The 21,009-nt window shown below is 39.5% G+C and overlaps 1 pseudogene; it reads right to left on the reverse strand.

Moving 5' to 3' along the window:
• Positions 1–472: 472 nt before the first annotated feature.
• Positions 473–1,216, reverse strand: LOC114221362 (AP-2 complex subunit sigma pseudogene; annotated as a pseudogene).
• Between the last annotated feature and the right edge of the window lie 19,793 nt (positions 1,217–21,009).

The raw sequence follows: 21,009 nt of genomic DNA on the forward strand, positions 1-21,009 counted from the left end.
TCCTTTCTTTTTTTTTTTTTTTAAGATTTTATTTATTTATTTGACAGAGAGAGACACAGAGAGAGAGAGAGAACACAAGCAGGGGGAGTGGGAGAGGGAGAAGCAGGCTTCCCACCGAGCAGGGAGCCCAATGCGGGGCTCGATCCCAGGACCCTGGGATCATGACCTGAGCCCAAGGCAGAGGCTTAACGACTGAGCCACCCAGGCGCCCCTCATTGGTTCCTTTCTATATTTTCTATCTTTTTGTTGAACATCTCACTGAGTTCTTCTACTCCAGCCTGGTGAGCATCTTTAAGATCATAACTTTAAACTCTCATTAAGCATATTGTTTATCTGCTTGTCATTTAGTTATTTTTCTGAGGTTTTTTCTTTTAGAGCTTATCTCTCTGACTCTCCATTTTGCTTGACTTTCTATGTTTCTGTGGATTAGGTAGAACTGCTAAATCTTTCAATCTTTTTTTTTTTTTTTTTTTTTTTTGCGGGGCCACAGGTTTATTGGGGGTTCCACACACGCACTCACAGCATCACATGACAACGGCACGGTTACTCGGTACACGTGAGTGGCCTCCGCCTGCAGTCTCCTCCCTGGTGGCCCAGGCCCAGCTGGGGCCTTCCTCCTGGACCGGGGAGGGAGGGTGCCAGGTAGCCCCAGCCTGGAGAGGGGGCGAGCAGGGAACAGGAGGCCGGGGCGGAGGAGCTGGCCGCCCTCACTCCAGGGACTGGAGCATCAGCAGCTGCTTCAGTACCTTCGTCGGGCTGGTCTCTCGGATCTCGCCGGCCAGGAACATCTCGTCCACGACCGTGTAAACCTTGTAGAAATTGAACACCAGGTCTAGTTCACAGACGTTGTGGAAATACTCATTTAAGACCTCCACGAAGTTGTGGATGGCCTCCAGGTAGGCCAGGTTGTTGTCGTTGACATCCACGCAGATGCAGAAGTAGAGGCCGGCGTAGCGTCGGTAAATGATCTTGAAGTTCTGGAACTTCACAAAGTTGGTGTGTTTGGCATCTTGGACAGTGACCACAGCGTGCACCTCCTCAATCAACTTCTGTTTCTCATCGTCATCGAACTGCATGTACCACTTGGCCAGGCGCGTCTTGCCCGCCCGGTTCTGGATGAGGATGAAGCGGATCATGGCGACCCCCGTCCGGACCCCAGCGGCCCCGGTCCCGCGGCTCCTGGGCGGCTCCGGCTCTCGCAGCAGTTAGGGGACCCAGGGCTCTAAATCTTTCAATCTTAAAGGAATGGTCTTATGTATGGTTGTACCCTATGTAGAGTGTGTGTGTGTGTGTGGTGACTTTCACTGGATGGCAGGAGCTGTGGCTGGTATGTGCTGGGGGCTGTGGGGCACTCTGTGCTGGGTCTGCTCTGGTGGGATGGCCAGTGTTGAAGTAGGCTTGGGCTGGAGTGACCCTAAGACTCTCCAGAGAGTAGGTGCCCTGGAAGGACAGCAGAAGCTGAAGGGGGTGAAAGCTGAGGGGTCTCAGGGCTCTCTATGTACTGTAAGTAAGCCCTGGGAGGACAGTTAAAGCTAAAGTAGATGCGGGCCAGTGTTAATGGTACCTGGGCTCTCCACGCAGCAGGTGCTCTGGCTGGAAAGCTAAAACTGAAGTGGGTGCAGTCTGGGTGGTTGGGGGTTAGGGGTCCTGGGGACACCCTGGCAAGACATATAAAGCTGAGGTGGGTGCAAGCCAGGGAGTCCTAGGGTTCTATGTGCAGAGGGCACCCTGACAGCTGAAATTGAAGTGGGTGTAAGCCAGGGTGTCCTGGGGTACTCTGTGCTCTCTAGCAGAGCAGCTAGAGCTAAGGCAGTGTGCAGGCTGGGAAGTCCTAGGGCTCTCCGTGCAGATAGCACTATGGCAGGACAGTTGAAGTTGAATTGGGTACAATCCTGGAGACCCCAGTGCTCTCCATGCAGAGGGTGTCCTGGTAGGATTACTAAGCTGAAGTGGACATGGGCTGCTATGGTCCCTGAGCTCTACACACAGAAGGTGCACTGCCAGGATAACTGTAAATGAAGTGGGTGCAAGTGGGGGTATCCTGGTGCTCTATGCACATAGGGCACCTTGGCAGGACAGCTAAAGCTAAAGGGAGTGTAAACTAAGATGTTCCAGGACTCTACACAAAGGTTCCCCAGTGGGGTTGCTGGAGCCGAGGTGGGGTGCAGGCTGGGGGTCCTGCAGCACTCTGCACTGGCAGGACTGCTAAAGCTGGAATGGGTATGGGCCAGTGTGTTCCCTAGGCTTTTCAAAGTGTACCCTGGCAGGGTACAGTTGAAGTCGATGTGAGCCACGGTATCCCTGGGTGCTCAGTGCAGGGGGTGCCCTGATGGGATGGCTGGAACTGATGTAGGCACAAGCTGGGGGTCCTGGGGTACTCTACACAGGGGGCACCTTGGCAGGGCCACTGGAGCCAAACTGGCATCATCAGCTGGGAGGTCCTAGAGCATTCTGCACCAGGGATGCTCTAGCAAGCTGGCTGAAGCCAAAGTGGTGTGGACATGGAGTGTTCTAGGGTGCTTTGCCCCTGTGTCACCTTGGTGGAAAGGCTGGAGCTGTAGTGAGTGCTGATCAGGGATGTTAGTGTGTACTAACCTGTGGCCACCTTGATGGGACAGTTGGGGCTGGTATGGGCTAGGGGACCCAGTGCTTGTTAAGTGCTTAGGGTACCTAGACCCTGCTCCAGTTCAAATTATTAAGGCAGAGGCAGAGTTTAAAGGATGGCTCTCACCAGCCCCTCTGACTCGCAGAATTCCAGCAGTCCCCCTGCCCCCCCCCCCCCCCCCCCCCCGCTGTTTGGTGGAGTTCTAGGGCCAGGTTTTTTATATGCTAGTTGCTTTTAAACTGTGCTTTTATTCTGTGCCCCTGAGTGTCCAGGGTTGGTGTGGGCTAGGTGACCTGGGGCTGCTGAGGCAGCAGGCCAGTATGGCCTCTAGATCCTGCACTGGTCTGCACTCTGGAGGTGGAGGAGGAGTGTAAACCATGGCACTCACCAGATCCTCCAACCCTGAGAGATTTCCAGCAGTGCCTCTGGCCATTTAGCAGAGTTCCAGGGTTGGATCTTTTATATACTAGTTGTTCTTTCAAATCACGCTTTTTTTTCTATGCCCCAGGGCAGAAGAATCTGTTCACAGTCCCTCATTATTATCCCTCCCACTGTAGTTCACAGTTTCAGGGATGGGCATTCCCTTCATTACCCTGTCTCTGTCTCCTGCCATTTTCTTTTGCTGTCCTCTCTTTTGTGCAAAAGCTGTTCAGTCAGCCCCAGTTCTTTTTCAGGAGAAACTGCTCTATAATTAAATGTAAATTTGATGTGTTTATGGAGGAGATGAGTTCAAGGTCTGCCTACATGGCCATCTTGGACTAGAATCCCCCAAAGCTGGTTATTTTCATATGAAAAGGTCATGGAAACATTTTTCTACAACTCTTAGCTGTTTGTTGATCTCACCCCCAGTTGATTTCACACTGAGTATAATAATTCTTTGGTGGGTCAGTAATGAATCTATTGCAGGTAGCAGAAACTATCCTAATTATTTTAAACACAGTATTGGGGTTTGGCGAGCAAACTCTGAGACAGCAAATGAAAAGATTACTCTCTCTGATGAGAGGTTACATTATAGCTGGCAAGGAAATTTGGTTATTTTTATGACACAATATTTTAATCAAAATATTAAGTGATGGTCTTAGAACATATTAAAACTTTAGGAACTGTATATTATTTTTAGAATAGTTATAGCATTTACCCAAATGTAATTTAAGGCTTATTATTTGCTTAACAGTGTTTCTGGAGTAACTTATACCAAATAAAAGGCCTAATAAGTTAAAGAGACTTTATTTACAATTTAAATTTTGGGAAGTTGGTTAAAACCTTAGAAAATTTTAAAGCATATGCTTAAATAGGATTAGGGATGGCCAATGACCTGATAAAGGCAAAACATAAAAACTGTTTTTTCTGGGTAGGCAAAGAGAAAAGAGCTGTTTAAATATTTTTATTAAGAGCAGACTAATTTAAGAAAATTTTGTCTTTTGAACAGAAAGAAAAGCAGAATTTTAATCTTATATCTATGTACTTTTAAAATCCCTTTATTTTAATCTTAGTCTGTCCTGACCACATGTAAAATTACTTTCTAAAGACTTCCCTCCATAAACCTTTTATAGCTTTTTTTTTGCATTTAGATTTTGTCTGAAGCCATTTTTTGCAAACAACCAGTCTTATTTAGAACAAAATTACTTTCTTTTACCTTCAACAAAAATGCATTCCCATTCCTTACATCTTTCTTATATATCACTTACTTTGCTACACATAGAGTTCCTTTCTTTATTTTCATTAGTCTTACTTAGCAGAATTCTGCACTTTTAGAAACCTTAATCTCCAGGGAAAACTAAGTAGTAACCAACTGTGAACTGGTCACACCAGAATTTTTTAAATGGCAAATTTATGAATTAGTTAAGCATAAAGTATGTTTATTAATAGATTTAAATATCCTTGGGGTTTTTTTGTAATAAGGAGTTAAAAGCATAAACATGTCCAGTAATCAATGCTTTAGCACCTTATCCTATTTGGAAAAGACATAGATGTCCAATGAATTGAATTCCAATTTATTATCCAAACAAAACTTCGAAGTTTTAGGTTACCAAAGACTTTGAAAGCTATCTTAACGATTACTCTTGAGACAGAAAATTAACCACCATTTTAAGTCGTCTTTTTGCTAACAAATTGCAACAGAGATAACACGAGCATATTTGACCTTCGGTAAATCTTGGTAGAATAAAAGTTTCACATAATGCTGATAACTTTAAAGACGTCTATTTTCATTAAACCAACAAACTTAAATTAGCTTAAATACCAAATTATATTTTGTCTGCATTCTTTTTTAGAAGTCAGTCAGTTTGCTTTCCATTGTCAATTTTTATCTGAGACACTGGTGGGGAAATCTGAAGTGAGCAGTGTTATGTAGGCCACACCCAAGGTGGTGCAGAAAGAGGAGGAGGGGGAGGCTGCAAGAAGGCAGAGAAAGAAGGATCCCGTTTTAAAGCCATTCAGTTTGGACAGATGAGCAGATGGAGATATTTGCTTGTTTTTCCACCAAAGTGGAAGTAGGCAGTCCATGTCAGGCGGGAGAAGACAGGGAACTTCCCCTGAAACAGGGAGTTTCTGCAGCTGCTTGGGAATATTTCATAAAGTCCCCGTCCTGAGGTAGACTAACCAGAGATAGTTGGTTCCTAGTATAGCCATTAACCAGGAAAATGACAGAGAAGCCCCCACACCTAGTAGAAAGAACAGTGAAGGAGAGAAAGAGTCCCCTGTTTAATATTAGCAAAGGAGCCCTCAGCCACATAGGCTGTGGTGCCTAGTAATTCTATTTAAAGCGGATTACATATCATTTTTTTTGAAAGATGAAGTGTAGAGAAGACTATGAAACATAGTAAAAAAAAAAAAGCATACCATTACAACAGAAATATAGGTTGTGATGTTTAAATTTAGAGAAAAGTTGGTTTTGTTGATCAATCATTACTGGGAAGGTAGAGATTTTCCCTGTATTGCTTCCTGGATGTGGCCCCTGAGTAACGACTGATTAGTGGGTTCAGGGGGAAGGGGCAGGGAGCTCTCCTGTTTCTTTAGGAACCCTTGGCTATCTTCAGTATGTAATGGAGTCAAAGCCGACTTCATTAGCTCCCACAATGTAAGGAAGGTGAGAAGTACCCTCTTTCCCTGTTCATTGCTCCGTTTTAAATTTTTTCCAACTCTTTCCCATACTTCTAGATCTAAAGTCCCTCCTTCAGGGAACCATGGGTTCTGTTCAATAACAATCTCTAACAAACCCTGAAGTTGGCCCTCTGTTACAGAGGCCGCACTCACCTTAAGGAGCTGCTTAAGAACTTTCATGTATTGCTTTTGGTCAGCAGAGAAATGCTGACCCATGATAGAGATAGAAAACACAGGCCTGAAAGTTCCCTCCAACTTGGCAAGCCCCAGCGGGCTTCCAATGACTTACTGCGCAGTCCTTTCGTTTTCGTTTTTGAGGGCTCCATCACAAATCCTCACAGGTCCTCACACGGGGCACCACTTGTCAGTTTTGGCGAGCAAACCCTGAGACAGCAAATGAAAGATTACTCCAGACACCTTAGTAGGAGAAAGGAGAGGGCCTGGGGACCAGATGCTCTAATGTCCAAAGGCCCTGAGCCTAGCTCTGTCTCTGCTCTTATTGTGAGTTTTATCAGTACAAGTGCAAGCGCAAAACAAGAAGGAATGTGTAGCTTTAATGATTAGGACAATAATATATGGGGCAACTGCGTGATAGGGGCAAGCAGTGCTCCTTAAGTGCACGCAAAGCAAGGAGTTTGTGAAGTATATGACCATCACAGGTGCCTGTTTTTCTTAAAAATGTAAACATTTACTCCTTAGGTGAGAAGAATCTGGCTGCTTTCAACCAAGAAACTTCAAAGGAGGCCCAGGGTTCCGGGTGTTCCTCCTTTGCTTTTTAATTAGTATCATCCAGAGAAGCATATGCAAGTCAGATTTTGTCTAAAAACTATAGGTTGGGCATCCAGAGACGTCTCCCAGAATAACACAGGAGACCTAGGCTGTCAAGGGAACGATTCTTGCTACAATCTTTGCTTCCTGTTTGAAAAATACCACCACATTAACCACAGGACTAGGGTCAAAAGAATGATCCAGAGCACTGTGTACCTATCAGATCTCCTCTACCAGAATAGAATCTTCTTCTGCTACTGCCTCTGCCCCATAAGTCACTTATGAATACACTGAATAGGCACAGCATCCAAAAATATCTGTAACCAAAAATGCAAAGAAGTCTAGGATTTTTTTTATTATGTTATGTTAGTTTTATATTTTATTTTTAAAAAATAATAAAATGTTTATGAATATAAATCATGTGCTTGGTAAAAATATTCAGGCTATAAAAATGTTCTCATTCCTCAAATATTTCCTCCATCTTCACTCTCAGCTTATCATGTTGCTTCCTATATCACTAAAAAAAAGGAGAAGAAAATTCCTCAAGCCCCTACCACTACAACTACCCATATACCTGCATCTGGGACCATGTTCCCTTTCATCTCTCCTGAAACTGGGTCACCTGATACTGCTCCTACAAAAATCAACTCCTCCATCTATGCATCAGAATCCATCCTCTCTTTGCTACTAAAGGCATCTATTCTGGTAATTCCTTTTTCTCTCTTCATCATTAACTTTTTCTTCCCAATTGGGTTTTTTTTCTTAGTGTATAACCACATTTTTTCATACTAAATAAAACTTCATTGCCTTTTCCCCTCTAAATATTATTTCATTTCTCCTGTTTACAGAAAAGTTGAGCAGGAATACAGAGTTCCCATACACTCTTTGCCCCCCACTATACATACATCACATACATATGTTCCCCTTCATTAGTGTAGTATATTTGTTACAACGGATGAACCAATATTGGTACATTATTTTTAAATGAGGTTCCTAGTTTATATTAGGGCTCACATTTTGTGTATAGTTGTTTGGATTTTAACAAACGCTTGGTACATATCCACCAATATAGTATCACACAGAATAGTTTTAATGCCCTAAAAATCCCCTGTCTCTGCCTATTCATCCCATTAAATTTGTAATTTAATTACAAATTAAAGCAATGAGATACTACTACATACCTACTGGAAGAACTAAAGTGCAGAGATCCTGACAATACTAAATGCTGCTGCTGAAGTGGAATAAGAACACTTATTTATTGCTTGTGGAAACACAAAATTGTACTTTGGATGCCTTTGGCAATTTCTTACAAAGCTAAACATATTCTTACCATCTGACCTGGCAATCACATTCCTAGGTATTTATGTAACTTATTTGAAATCATGTCCAAACAAAAACTTGCTTCTGAATGTTTATCAGTTTCATTGATAAAAGCCAAAACTGGAAGCAACCACAATGTCCTTCAATGGGTGAACGGATAAACAGACTGTGGTGCATTCATACAATGGAACATTCTTTGCAATATAAGGAAATGAGCTATTAAGGTATTTATTTATACATGGATGAATCTTAGATGCATATTGCTAAGTGAAAGAAGCCAGACTGAAAAGGCTACATACTAAATAATTTCAAATGTATGAAATTTTGGGAAAGGCAGAACTATAGAGAGAGAGAAAAAAATCAGTACATTGCCAAAGGTGGACAGGGAAATGGGAGGGCTGAGTAAGTAAAGCAAAAGAGATATTTTAGCATGTGAAATTTTTCTATGTAATACTGCAGTGATGGATATATGACACTATGGATTTATCAAAACCCACAGAACTTTAGAGCACAAGAATAAACTTTAATTTAGGCAAATTAAAAAAGTCATTCAGGAGGTTAAAAGATCCCAGGAGAGAATACAGACTGTGACCCCTCCCCAAATGTAACAGATGTATGAAATGACTTATTTAAGGAGATGGGGAAAGGGGGCTGAGCTAAGTAACTTTGGAAATTAGTGGACTCTGTAAGACTAGTGGCAAAAGGAACTGCACCTAAGCACCATATTCTAGTTGATAGAGTTTTCTCCCATTGGTTATGGGTTAACAGTTTTGACACTGCTATATACATGTCTACTGGAATTGAATAATTAAGTAAATGGACGATGGTAGCCAAACTTCTCAATGTTGGAGTGGGAGTTTATAGATAAAGTGAAGAGGCTAGAATGATCCAAGAGATAATGGATTAAAACTGGAGGCATCAGTATAAATTCATGTTTAGCTCAATATAGATACAGCCTGTTACAGACAGAAAGATTTATAGATATGTGTGTATGTGAAGGCTGGTGTACAGGCACATATTCCTTTGTTAGCGGAGAGGGCCTAGAGCAATGACACCCCAGTGGCAATAAACACACCTAGTATTTATTACAATGGTTTCTAATACCATTCTATAAGAAAAAGGCCCAGGGCTTCTTAGATTCTAGTAGTGGTCCAGGAAATATACAAAGTGAGTGTTGGATATCTTATAGTACCAGAATATAAAATGCTCAAAACAAAGCATACAAATACAAAAAAAAAAAAACCCACACTGCTGGGGAATATGTCAAAGTGATATAGGAACCAACTGAGGGAGCCCCCAATTGAGAAAGCTGAACAATTTCAAAAATAAAATAAATGTAGTAGTAATGGATTGTAACCTAAAGTATAAAATAAATATATGAGTCCTATTGCTGCTATAACAAATTACCACAGACTTAGGGGCTTAAGGCAATATAAAATTATCTCTTACAATTCTGGAGATCAGAAGTCCTAAAATCAAGGTGTCTACAGAGTTGTGTTCTGAATGCCAGCCCTGCCAACCAACAATAATCTCTCAGGAGGCAACACAGAGTGCCCTGCAGTTCAGTATGCAAGCAACAGTGACAGAAAGACTTATTACAGACAGCTGGCCTGACTGCTGACACTGCCTAACTACAAGCCTACAGAGGCCTCAGAACTCTCAACAGCACAGGGACCAAACCCTGACCTATGCCTCCACAGCCAGAAAAGTGGGCCAATGCAGCCAACTGAACTGAAAGTAAACATGGCTCAGCCAAAACACTAGGATGCATGGATCCACATAGGAGACACCCCTGGAGAGCCTGGTTCTGATGATAAGGTAGCACTGCACTACAGGGCAGGCACCACATGACCTCTTCATAAGGCCACTACATTCAAGATCAGGAGACACAGCTGACCTTCCTAAACAGAGAGTTAGACAAAATAAGGAGACAGGATTATGTCCCAAATGAAAGAACCGAACAAAATCAGAAAGAAAAGAGCTTAGTGAAACAGAGATAAGGAATATGTCTGATAAAGACCTCAAAGTAATGGTCAAAAAGATACTGGCCTTGAGAAAAGAGTGGAGAATCTCAATGAGACCTTCAACAAAGAGATCACAAATGTAAAAAAGAATTAGTCGGAGAATGAAGAACTCAATAACCTGAAATAAAAACACACTAAAGGGAACCAACAGCAGATTAGAGGAGGCAGAAGAAAGGACCAACAAGACAGAAGCCAGGGTAATGAAAGCATCCCCAAAAAGAAAAAAGAATAAAAATGAGAATAGGTTAATGAAACTCAGTGACATCATCAAGCATACTATCATTCACATTATAAGGATCCCAGGAAATATACTGGAAGAAATAATAGCTGAATAGTTCCCTAATCTAGTGAAGGAGACAGACCTCAGATTCAGGAGGCACAGAGAGCTCCCAACAAAATCAACCCAAGAAGGTCCACACCAAGACACATAATAATTAAAATGGCTAGAAGTGAAGTGATAAATAATTTTAAAGAAAAGAGAATAGTTAAATACAAGGGAAACTCTGTAAGGCTTCAACTTATTTTTCAGCAGAAACTTGGCAGGCCAGAAGGGAGTGACATCAGATATCAAAAGTGCAAAAAGGAAAAAGTGTACAACCAAGAATACTCTACCCAGGAAAGCTATCATTCAGAATAGAAAGAGAGAGAAAGAGTTTCCCAGACAAAGAAAAGTTAAAGGATTTCATCATTACTCAAGCAGCTTTACAAAAAATGTTAAGGAGAATTCTTTTAGTGGAAAGGAAACTCCATAACTAGCAGTAAAAAAAAAATATGAAAGGAAAAAATTTCACAGGTAAATGCAAACACAGAATAAAGGTAGTAGATTAATCATGTATAAAATCAGTAAGGAGGTTAAAACACAAAAGCAGTAAAAATCAATTATATTGATGTATATTAGTCAAGAGATTCATGAAAGGATATAAAAAATTACATTATATACATAAATGGGATGGGGGAGTTAAAATTTAGTGTTTTTAGAATATAATTAAAATTAAGCAACCATCAACTTAATACAGATGGCTGTGTGCCTAAGATGATATATATGAACCTAACATTAATCACAAATCAAAACTTGTAATAGACATACACCCAAAAAAGAGAATGAAATCCAAGAATAATAAAGAAAGCCATCAAACCACAAGGGAAGAGAACAAGAGAAGAAGGTACAGAGAACAATTACAAAACAACCAGAAAACAAGTAACAAGGGCTTATGGCAATAAGTACATACCTATCAATAATTACTCCAAATGTAAATGAACTAAATGCTGCATCAAAAGACAAAGGGTGACAGAATGGATAAAAAAGCAAGACCCATCTATATGCTACCTACAAGAGATTTACTGCAGACCTAAAGACACATGCAGATTAAAAGGGGATGGGCATTAAGGATGGCCCTTGAAGTGATGAGCACTGGGTGTTGTATGCAACTGATGAATCACTAAATTGTACTGCTGAAACTAATAATAAGTATATGTTAATTAAATTGAATTTAAATTAAAAATTAAAAAAAGTAAAGGGATGAAAAAACATTTATTATGCAAATGGAAGTGAAAAGAAAGCTGAGGTAGCAATACTTATAACTAACAAAACAGACTTTAAAGCAAAGACTGTAGTGAGAGACAAAGGACATGGAGACAATGGACAAAGAGATAAAGGAAACACTGCAACAAGAGGATAGAAAAATTGTAAATATCTATGCATCCCACATGGGAGCACATAAATACATAAAGCAACTATTAATAGAGATAAAGGGAGAAACTGATGCTAATACAATAACAGTAGGGAGACTTTAACACCTTACTTACATCAATGGGATAGATCATTCTGACAGAAAATCAACAAGGAAACAGGTCTATCTAGTCTTGTGTCACCCAAAGCCAAACAGACATATACAGACCACTCCACCCCCAAACAGCATTCCATCCCCCAAAAGCATCCCAGTGCACATGGAATATTCTCCAAGATAGAGCACATGTTAGCCTACAAAACAAATCTTCATAAATTAAAAAAAGATTGAAATAATAAAATACATCTTTTCTGACGACAGTGGTAAGAAACTAGAAATCAGAAAACATCTGGAAACAAATAAATGGAAGCTAAATAACATACATCTAAATAATGGATGGGTCACCCAAGAAATCAAAGAGGAAATAAAAAAAAAAAACGCATGGAAACAAACCACAATGAAAACACAACCATCTAAATTCTTTTGCATGTGGCAAAAGCTGTTTTAAGAGGCAAGTTTACAGCAATATAAGCCTAACTCAAGAAATAAAAATCTCAAACAACCTAACCTTATACCTAAAGTATCTAGAAAAAGAAGAGTAAACAAAGCCAAAGGCCAGTAGAAGGAGGGAAATAATAATGATTAGAGCAGAAATAAATGAAATAATGACTACAAAAACAACAGAAAAAAATCAATGAAACTGGGAGATGATTCTTTGAAAGAAATAAACCAAATTGATAAACTTTTAGCCAGACTCATTAATAAAGAGAGGACTCAAAATCAGAAATGAAGGAGGAGAGATAACTGACACCATGAAAAACAAAGGGTTATAATAGAATATTATCAAAAATCATATGCCAACAAACTAGATAACCTAGAAGAAATGGAAATATTCCTAGAAACATAAAACCTTACAAAAATGAATGAGGAAGAAATAGAAAACTTGAACAGACCAATTACCAGCAATGAAATTGAATCAGTAATCAAAAAACTCCCAAGAAACAAAAGTCCAGTACCAGATGGCTTCACAGATGAATTCTAGTAAACATTTAAAGAAGAGTTAATACCCATTCTTCGGAAACTATTCCAAAAAATAGAAGAGGAAAGAAACGTTCAAAATTCATTCTATGAGGCCAGGATTATCTGATACCAAAACCTGACAAAGACACTACAAAAAACCAAAAAGCCCAAAACAAAACACAAAACAAAAAAAACCCTGTTGGCCAGTATCTCTGATGAACATAGATGCAGAAATCCTTAACAAAATATTAGCAAACTGAACAACAGTATATCAAAAAAATCATTCACCAGGATCAAGTGGGATTTATTCCCAGGAAACAAGTGTGGTTTAACATTTACAAATTTACAAATAAATTAACATTTACAAATAAATCAATGTGATACATTGCTTTAATAAGGGAAAGGATAAAAATCACATGATCATTTCAATAGACACAGAAAAAGCATTGACAAAGTACAATATCCATTCATGATAAAAACCCTCAACAAAGCAGGTTTATAGGAACACACCTCAATATAAGAAAGACTATACTGAAAAAGCCACAGCTAACCATCATAATCAATGGTGAGAAACTGAGGGCTTTACTTCTAAGATCAGGAACAAGACAAGAATGTCCACTCTTACCACTTTTATCCAATTTATCTTAGAAATCTTAGATGCAACAATCAGATAAGGAACAAAAAGTATCCAAATTGGTAAGGAAGAAGTAAAACCGTCATTATTGGCAGATGATATGGTATTATATATATATAAAGAAAACCCTAAAGATTCTATCAAAAAGTACTAAAACTAAAATTCAGCAAATTCTCAGGATACAAAATTAATACACAGAAATCTGTAAATTTCTATACACTAATAAGTAGCAGAAAGAGACATTAAGAAAACAATCTCATTTACAGTTGGACCAAAAAGAATAAAATACTTAGAAATAAACTTAACCAAGGAGGTGAAAGATCTGTACTCCAAAAACAATAAAACACTGATGAAAGAAATTGAAAAACAAATGGAAAGCTATTCCATGGTCATGGATTGGAAGAATTAATATTATTAAAATATCCATACTCTGCAAAGAAATCTATAGATGCAATGCAATCTCTATCAAAATACTAACAGCATTTTTTACAGAACTAAAACAAAAAATACTAAAATTTGTATTGAACCACAAAGGACCTGAAATAGCCAAAGCAGTCTTAAGAAAGAATAACATATGCTGTCTACAAGAGACTCATTTGGAACCTAAAGATACATCCAGACTGGAAGTGAAGGGATGGAGATCCATCTTCGATGCCAATGGACCTCAAAAGAAAGCTGGGGTGGCAATTATTATATCAGACAAATTAGATTTTAAACTAAAGACTGTAGTTAGAGACACAGAAGGACACACTATCATTCTTAAAGGGTCTATCCAACAAGAAGATCTAACAATTGTAAATATCTACACCTCCAACATGGGAGCAGCCATCTACATAAGCCAACGGTTAACCAAAATAAAGAGTCATATTGATAACAATATGTTAATTGTAGGAGAATGCAATACTCCACTTTCAAAAATAGATCATCTAATCAGAAAATCAACAAAGAAACAAGAGCTTTGAATGACACACTGGACCAGATGGACCTCATAGATATATACAGAACATTCCACCCTAAAACAACAGAATACTCATTCTTCTCAAGTGCACATGGAACTTTGTCCAGAATAGACCACATACTAGGTCACAAATCAGGTCTCAACCGATACCAAAAGACTGAGATTATTCCCATATTCTCAGACCATAATGATTTAAAACTGGAACTCAATCACAAGAAAAGATTTGGCAAAAATTCAAACACTTGGAAGCTAAAGACCACTCAGATCAAGAATGTTTGGGTCAACCAGGAAATCAAAGAACTTAAACAATTCATGGAAACCAATGAGAATGCAAACACATCGGTCCAAAACCTATGGGATACTGCAAAGGCAGTCCTAAGGGGGAAATACATAGCCATCCACACCTCGTTCAAAAAAGTAGAAAAATCCTGAATTCACCAGCTAAATTTATACCTTAAAGAACTAGAGTAAAAGCAGCAAACGATGCCTGAGGCACACATTAGAAGAGAAATAATTAAGATCAGAGCAGAGATCAATGAATTAGAAACCAGAAACAGAGTAGATCAGATCAATGAAACTAGAAGTTAGTTCCTTGAAAGAGTTAATAAGATCAATAAACCACAGGCCAGACTTATCCAAAAGAAAAGGGAAAGGACCCAAATTAATAAAATTATGAATGAAAGGGGAGAGATCATGACTAACACCAAGGAAATAGAAACAATTTTTAGAAATTATTATCAACAACTATATGCCAATAAATTGAGCAATCTGGATGAAATGGATGCCTTCCTGGAAACCTATAAACTACCAAGACTGAAACAGGAAGAAACTGACAAAACCAGTAACAAGATTGAGGCAGTGATCAAAAACTTCCCCCCCCAAAAAAGGTCCAGGGCCTGATGGATTCCCTGGGCGAATTCTACCAAACATTCAAAGAAGAAATAATACCTCTTCTACTGAAGCTGTTTCAAAAAATAGAAACAGAAGGAAAGCTTCCAGACTCATTCTATGAGGCCAGCATTACCTTAATCCCCAAACGAGGCAAAGACCCCATCAAAAAGGAGAATCTCAGACCGATATCCCTGATGAATATGGATTCCAAAATTCCCAAAAAAATCCTAGCTAATAGGATGCAACAATATGTTAAAAGGATCATCTACCACGACCAAGTGGGATTTATCCCTGAGATGCAAGGGTGGTTCAACATTTGCAAATCAATCAATGTGACAGAATACATTAATAATAGGAGAGAGAAGAACAATATGGTCCTCTCAGTTGATGCAGAAAAAGCATTTGACAAAATACAGCATCCTTTCCTGATTAAAACTCTTCAGAGTATAGGGGATAGAGGGAACATTCCTCAAGTTCATAAAATCCATCTATGAAAAACCCACAGCGAATATCATCCTCAATGGGGAAAAGTTGAGAGCCTTTCCCTTAAGATCAGGAACATGACAAGGATGCCCACTCTCACCACTATTGTTCAACATAGTACTAGAAATCCTAGCAACAGCAATCAGACAACTAAAAGGAATAAAAGCAATTCAAATTGGCAAAGAAGAAGTCAAGCTCTCTCTCTTCACAGATGACATGATACTTTATGTGGAAAACCCAAAAGACTCCACCGCCAAAGTACTAGAACTCATACAGCAATTCAGTAATGTGGCAGGATACAAAATCAATGCACACAAATCAGTTGCTTTCTTATACACTAACAATGCAACTGTAGAAAGAGAAATTAGAGAAACGATTCTATTTACAATAGCACCAAAACCCATAAGATACCTCGGAATAAACCTAAGCAGAGAGGTAATGGATCTATACTCTAGGAACTACAGAACACTCATGAAAGAAATTGAAGCAGACACAAAAAGATGGAAAAACATTCCATGCTCATGGATTGGAAGAATAAACATTGTTAAAATGTCTATGCTACCCAGAGCAATCTATACCTTCAATGCCATACTGATCTAAATTCCAATGACATTTTTCAAAGTGCTGGAACAAACAATCTTAAAATTTGTATGGAATCAGAAAAGACCCCAAATCTCCAAAGAAATGTTGAAAAAGAGAAACAAAGCTGGGGGCATCATGTTGCCCAATTTCAAACTATATTACAAAGCAGTGAGCACCAAGACAGCATGATACTGGCACAAAAACACACATAGACCAATGGAACAGAATAGACAGCCCAGATATGGACTCTTTTTTTTTTTTAAATTTTTTATTGTTATGTTAATCACCATATATTACATCATTAGTTTTTGGTGCAGTGTTCCATGATTCATTGTTTGTTCATAACACCCAGTGCTCCATGCAGAACGTGCCCTCCTCAATACCCATCACCAGGCTAACCCATCCCCCACCCCCCTCCCCTCTAGAACCCTCAGTTTGTTTTTCAGAGTCCATCATCTCTCATGGTTCGTCTCCCCCTCTGACATACTCCCCTTTTCTTCCTCTCCTGTTATCTTCTTCTTTTTCTTTTTTCTTAAAATATGTTGCGTTATTTGTTTCAGAAGTACAGAACTGTGATTCAACAGTCTTGCACAATTCACAGCGCTCACCGTAGCACATACCCTCCCCAATGTCTATCACCCAGCCACCCCATCCCTCCCACCCCCAACCACTCCAGCAACACTCAGTTTCTTTCCTGAGATTAAGAATTCCTCATATCAGTGAGGTCATGTGATACATGTCTTTCTCTGATTGACTTATTTCACTCAGCATAACACCCTCCAGTTCCATCCACGTCGTTGCAAATGGCAAGATCTCATTCCTTTTGATGGCTGCATAATATTCCATTGTGTATATATACCACTTCTTCTTTATCCATTCATTTGTTGATGGGCATCTTGGCTCTTTCCACAGTTTGGCTATGGTGGACATTGCTGCTATAAACATTGGGGTACACGTACCCCTTCGGGTCCCTACATTTGTATCTTTGGGGTAAATACCCAGTAGTGCAATTGCTGGATCGAACGGTAGCTCTAATTTCAACTGTTTGAGGAACCTCCATACTGTTTTCCAGAGGGGTTGCACCAGCTTGCATTCCCACCAACAGTGTAGGAGGGTTCCCCTTTCTCCACATCCCCGCCAACATCTGTCGTTCCCTGACTTGTTAATTTTAGCCATTCTGACTGGTGTAAGGTGGTATCTCATTGAGGTTTTGATTTGGATTTCCCTGATGCCGAGCGATGTTGAGCACTTTTTCATGTGCCTGTTGGCCATTTGGATGTCTTCTTTGGAGAAATGTCTGTTCATGTCTTCTGCCCATTTCTTGATTGGATTATTTGTTCTTTGGGTGTTGAGTTTGATAAGTTCTTTATAGATTTTGGATACTAGCCCTTTATCTGATATGTCATTTGCAAATATTTTCTCCCATTCTGTCGGTTGTCTTTTGGTTTTGTGGACTGTTTCTTTTGCTGTGCAAAAGCTTTTTATCTTGATGAAATCCCAATAGTTCATTTTTGCCCTTGCTTCCCGTGCCTTTGGCGATGTTTCTAGGAAGAAGTTGCTGCGGCTAAGGTCGAAAAGGTTGCTACCTGTGTTCTCCTTTAGGATTTGGATGGACTCCTGTCTCACGTTTAGGTCTTTCAAACATTTGGAGTCTATTTTTGTGTGTGGTGTAAGGAAATGGTCCAGTTTCATTCTTCTGCATGTGGCTGTCCAATTTTCCCAACACCATTTGTTGAAGAGACTGTCTCTTTTCCATTGGACATTCTTTCCTGCTTTGTCAAAGATAAGTTGACCATAGAGTTGAGGGTCCATTTCTGGGCTCTCGATTCTGTTCCATTGATCGATGTGTCTGTTTTTGTGCCAGTACCATACTGTCTTGATGACAGCTTTGTAATAGAGCTGGAAGTCCGGAATTGTGATGCCGCCAGCTTTGCTTTTCTTTTTCAGTATTCCTCTGGCTATTCTGGGTCTCTTCTGGTTCCATACAAATTTTAGGATTATTTGTTCCATTTCTTTGAAAAAAGTGGATGGTATTTTGATGGGGATTGCATTGAATGTGTAGATTGCTCTAGGTAGCATTGACATCTTCACAATGTTGATTCTCCCAATCCATGAGCATGGAACGTTTTTCCATTTCTTTGTGTCTTCTTCAATTTCTTTCATGAGTATTTTAAAGTTTTCTGAGTACAGATCCTTTGCCTCTTTGGTTAGGTTTATTCCTAGGTATCTAATGGATTTGGGTGCAATTGTAAATGGGATCGACTCCTTGATTTGTCTCTCTTCTGTCTTGTTGTTGTTGTATAGGAATGCCACTGATTTCTGTGCATTGATTTTATATCCTGCTACTTTACTGAATTCCTGGATGAGTTCTAGCAGTTTTTGGGTGGAGTCTTTTGGGTTTTCCACATACAGTATCATATCATCTGCAAAGAGTGAGAGTTTGACTTCCTCTTTGCCGATTTGGATGTCTTTGATTTCTTTTTGTTGTCTAATTGCTGTGGCTAGGACTTCTAATACTATGTTGAATAGCAGTGGTGAGAGTGGACATCCCTGCCGCGTTCCTGACCTTAGGGGAAAAGCTCTCAGCCTTTCCCCATTGAGAATGATATTCGCTGTAGGTTTTTCATAGATGGCTTTTATGATATTGAGGTATGTACCCTCTATCCCTATACTCTGAAGAGTTTTGATCAAGAAAGGATGCTGTGCTTTGTCAAATGCTTTTTCTGCATCTATTGAAAGGATCATATGATTCTTGTTCTTTCTTTTGTTAATGTATTGTATCACGTTGATTGATTTGCGGATGTTGAACCAGCCTTGCAGCCCAGGGATAAATCCCACTTGGTCGTGGTGAATAATCCTTTTAATGTACTGTTGGATCCTATTGGCTAGTATTTTGGTGAGAATTTTTGCATCCATGTTCATCAAGGATATTGGTCTGTAATTCTCTTTTTTGATGGGGTCTTTGTCTGGTTTTGGGATCAAGGTAATGCTGGCCTCATAAAATGAGTTTGGAAGTTTCCCTTCCATTTCTATTTTTTGGAACAGTTTCAGGAGAATAGGTATTAATTCTTCTTGAAATGTCTGATAGAATTCCCCTGGGAAGCCATCTGGCCCTGGGCTTTTGTTTCTTGGGAGACTTTTGATGACTGTTTCAATTTCCTTAGTGGTTATAGGTCTGTTCAGGTTTTCTATTTCTTCCTGGTTCAATTTTGGTAGTTGATACATCTCTAGGAATGCACCCATTTCTTCCAGGTTATCTAATTTGCTGGCATAGAGTTGCTCATAATAAGTTCTTATAATTGTTTGTATTTCTTTGGTGTTGGTTGTGATCTCTCCTCTTTCATTCATGATTTTGTTGATTTGGGTCATTTCTCTTTTCTTTTTGATCAGTCTGGACAGGGGTTTATCAATCTTGTTAATTCTTTCAAAGAACCAGCTCCTAGTTTCGTTGATCTGTTCTACTGTTCTTTTGGTTTCTAGTTCATTGATTTCTGCTCTGATCTTTATGATTTCTCTTCTCCTGCTGGGTTTAGGCTTTATTTGCTGTTCTTTCTCCAGCTCCTTTAGGTGTAGGGTTAGGTTGTGTATTTGAGACCTTTCTTGTTTCTTGAGAAAGGCTTGTATTGCTATATACTTTCCTCTCAGGACTGCATTTGCTGTATCTCAAAGATTTTGAACAGTTGTGTTTTCATTTTCATTGGTTTCCATGAATTTTTTTAATTCTTCTTTAATTTCTTGGTTGACCCATTCATTCTTTAGTAGGATGCTCTTTAGCCTCCATGTATTTGAGTTCTTTCCGACTTTCCTCTTGTGGTTGAGTTCTAGTTTCAAAGCATTGTGGTCTGAAAATATGCAGGGAATGATCCCAATCTTTTGGTACCGATTGAGACCTGATTTGTGACCTAGGATGTGATCAATTCTGGAGAATGTTCCATGGGCACTAGAGAAGAATGTGTATTCCTTTGCTTTGGGATGGAATGTTCTGAATATGTCTGTGAAGTCCATTTGGTCCAGTGTGTCATTTAAAGTCTTTATTTCCTTGTTGATCTTTTGCTTAGATGATCTGTCCATTTCAGTCAGAGGGGTGTTAAAGTCCCCCACTATTATTGTATTGTTGTCAATGTGTTTCTTTGCTTTTGTTATTAATTGCCTTATATAATTGGCTGTTCCCATGTTCGGGGCATAGATATTTACAATTGTTAGATCTTCTTGTTGGATAGACCCTACAGGGTAGGATATAGTGTCCTTCCTCATCTCTTATTACAGTCTTTGTTTTAAAATCTAGTTTGTCTGATAGAAGGATTGCCACCCCAGCTTTCTTTTGGTGTCCATTAGCATGGTAAATGGTTTTCCACCCCCTCACTTTCAATCTGGGGGTGTCTTTGGGTCTAAAATGAGTCTCTTGCAGACAGCATATCGATGGGTCTTGTTTTTTAATCCAATCTGATAGCCTGTGTCTTTTGATTGGGGCATTTAGCCCATTTACATTCAGGGTAACTATTGAAAGGTATGAATTTAGTGCCATTGTATTACCTGTAAGGTGACTGTTAACTGTTTGTTGTCTGTGTTCGTTTCTGCTCTTTGCTGCTTTTAGGTTCTCTCTTTGCTTAGAGGACCCCTCTCAATATTTCTTGGAGGGCTGGTTTCGTGTTTGCAAATTCCTTTAGTTTTTGTTTGTTCTGGAAGCTTTTTATCTCTCCTTCTATTTTCAATGATAGCCTAGCTGGATATAGTATTCTTGGCTGCATATTTTTCTCGTTTAGTGCTCTGAAGATATCTTGCCAGTCCTTTCTGGCCTGCCAGGTCTCTGTGGATAGGTCTGTTGCCAATCTAATGTTTCTACCATTGTAGGTTACATATCTCTTCTCCCGAGCTGCTTTCAGGATTTTCTCTTT

Source organism: Eumetopias jubatus, unplaced genomic scaffold, assembly GCF_037043125.1.
Source record: "Eumetopias jubatus isolate StellerSeaLion01/CBP00866 unplaced genomic scaffold, mEumJub1_p1.0 scaffold_7, whole genome shotgun sequence".
NCBI lineage: Eukaryota > Metazoa > Chordata > Mammalia > Carnivora > Otariidae > Eumetopias > Eumetopias jubatus.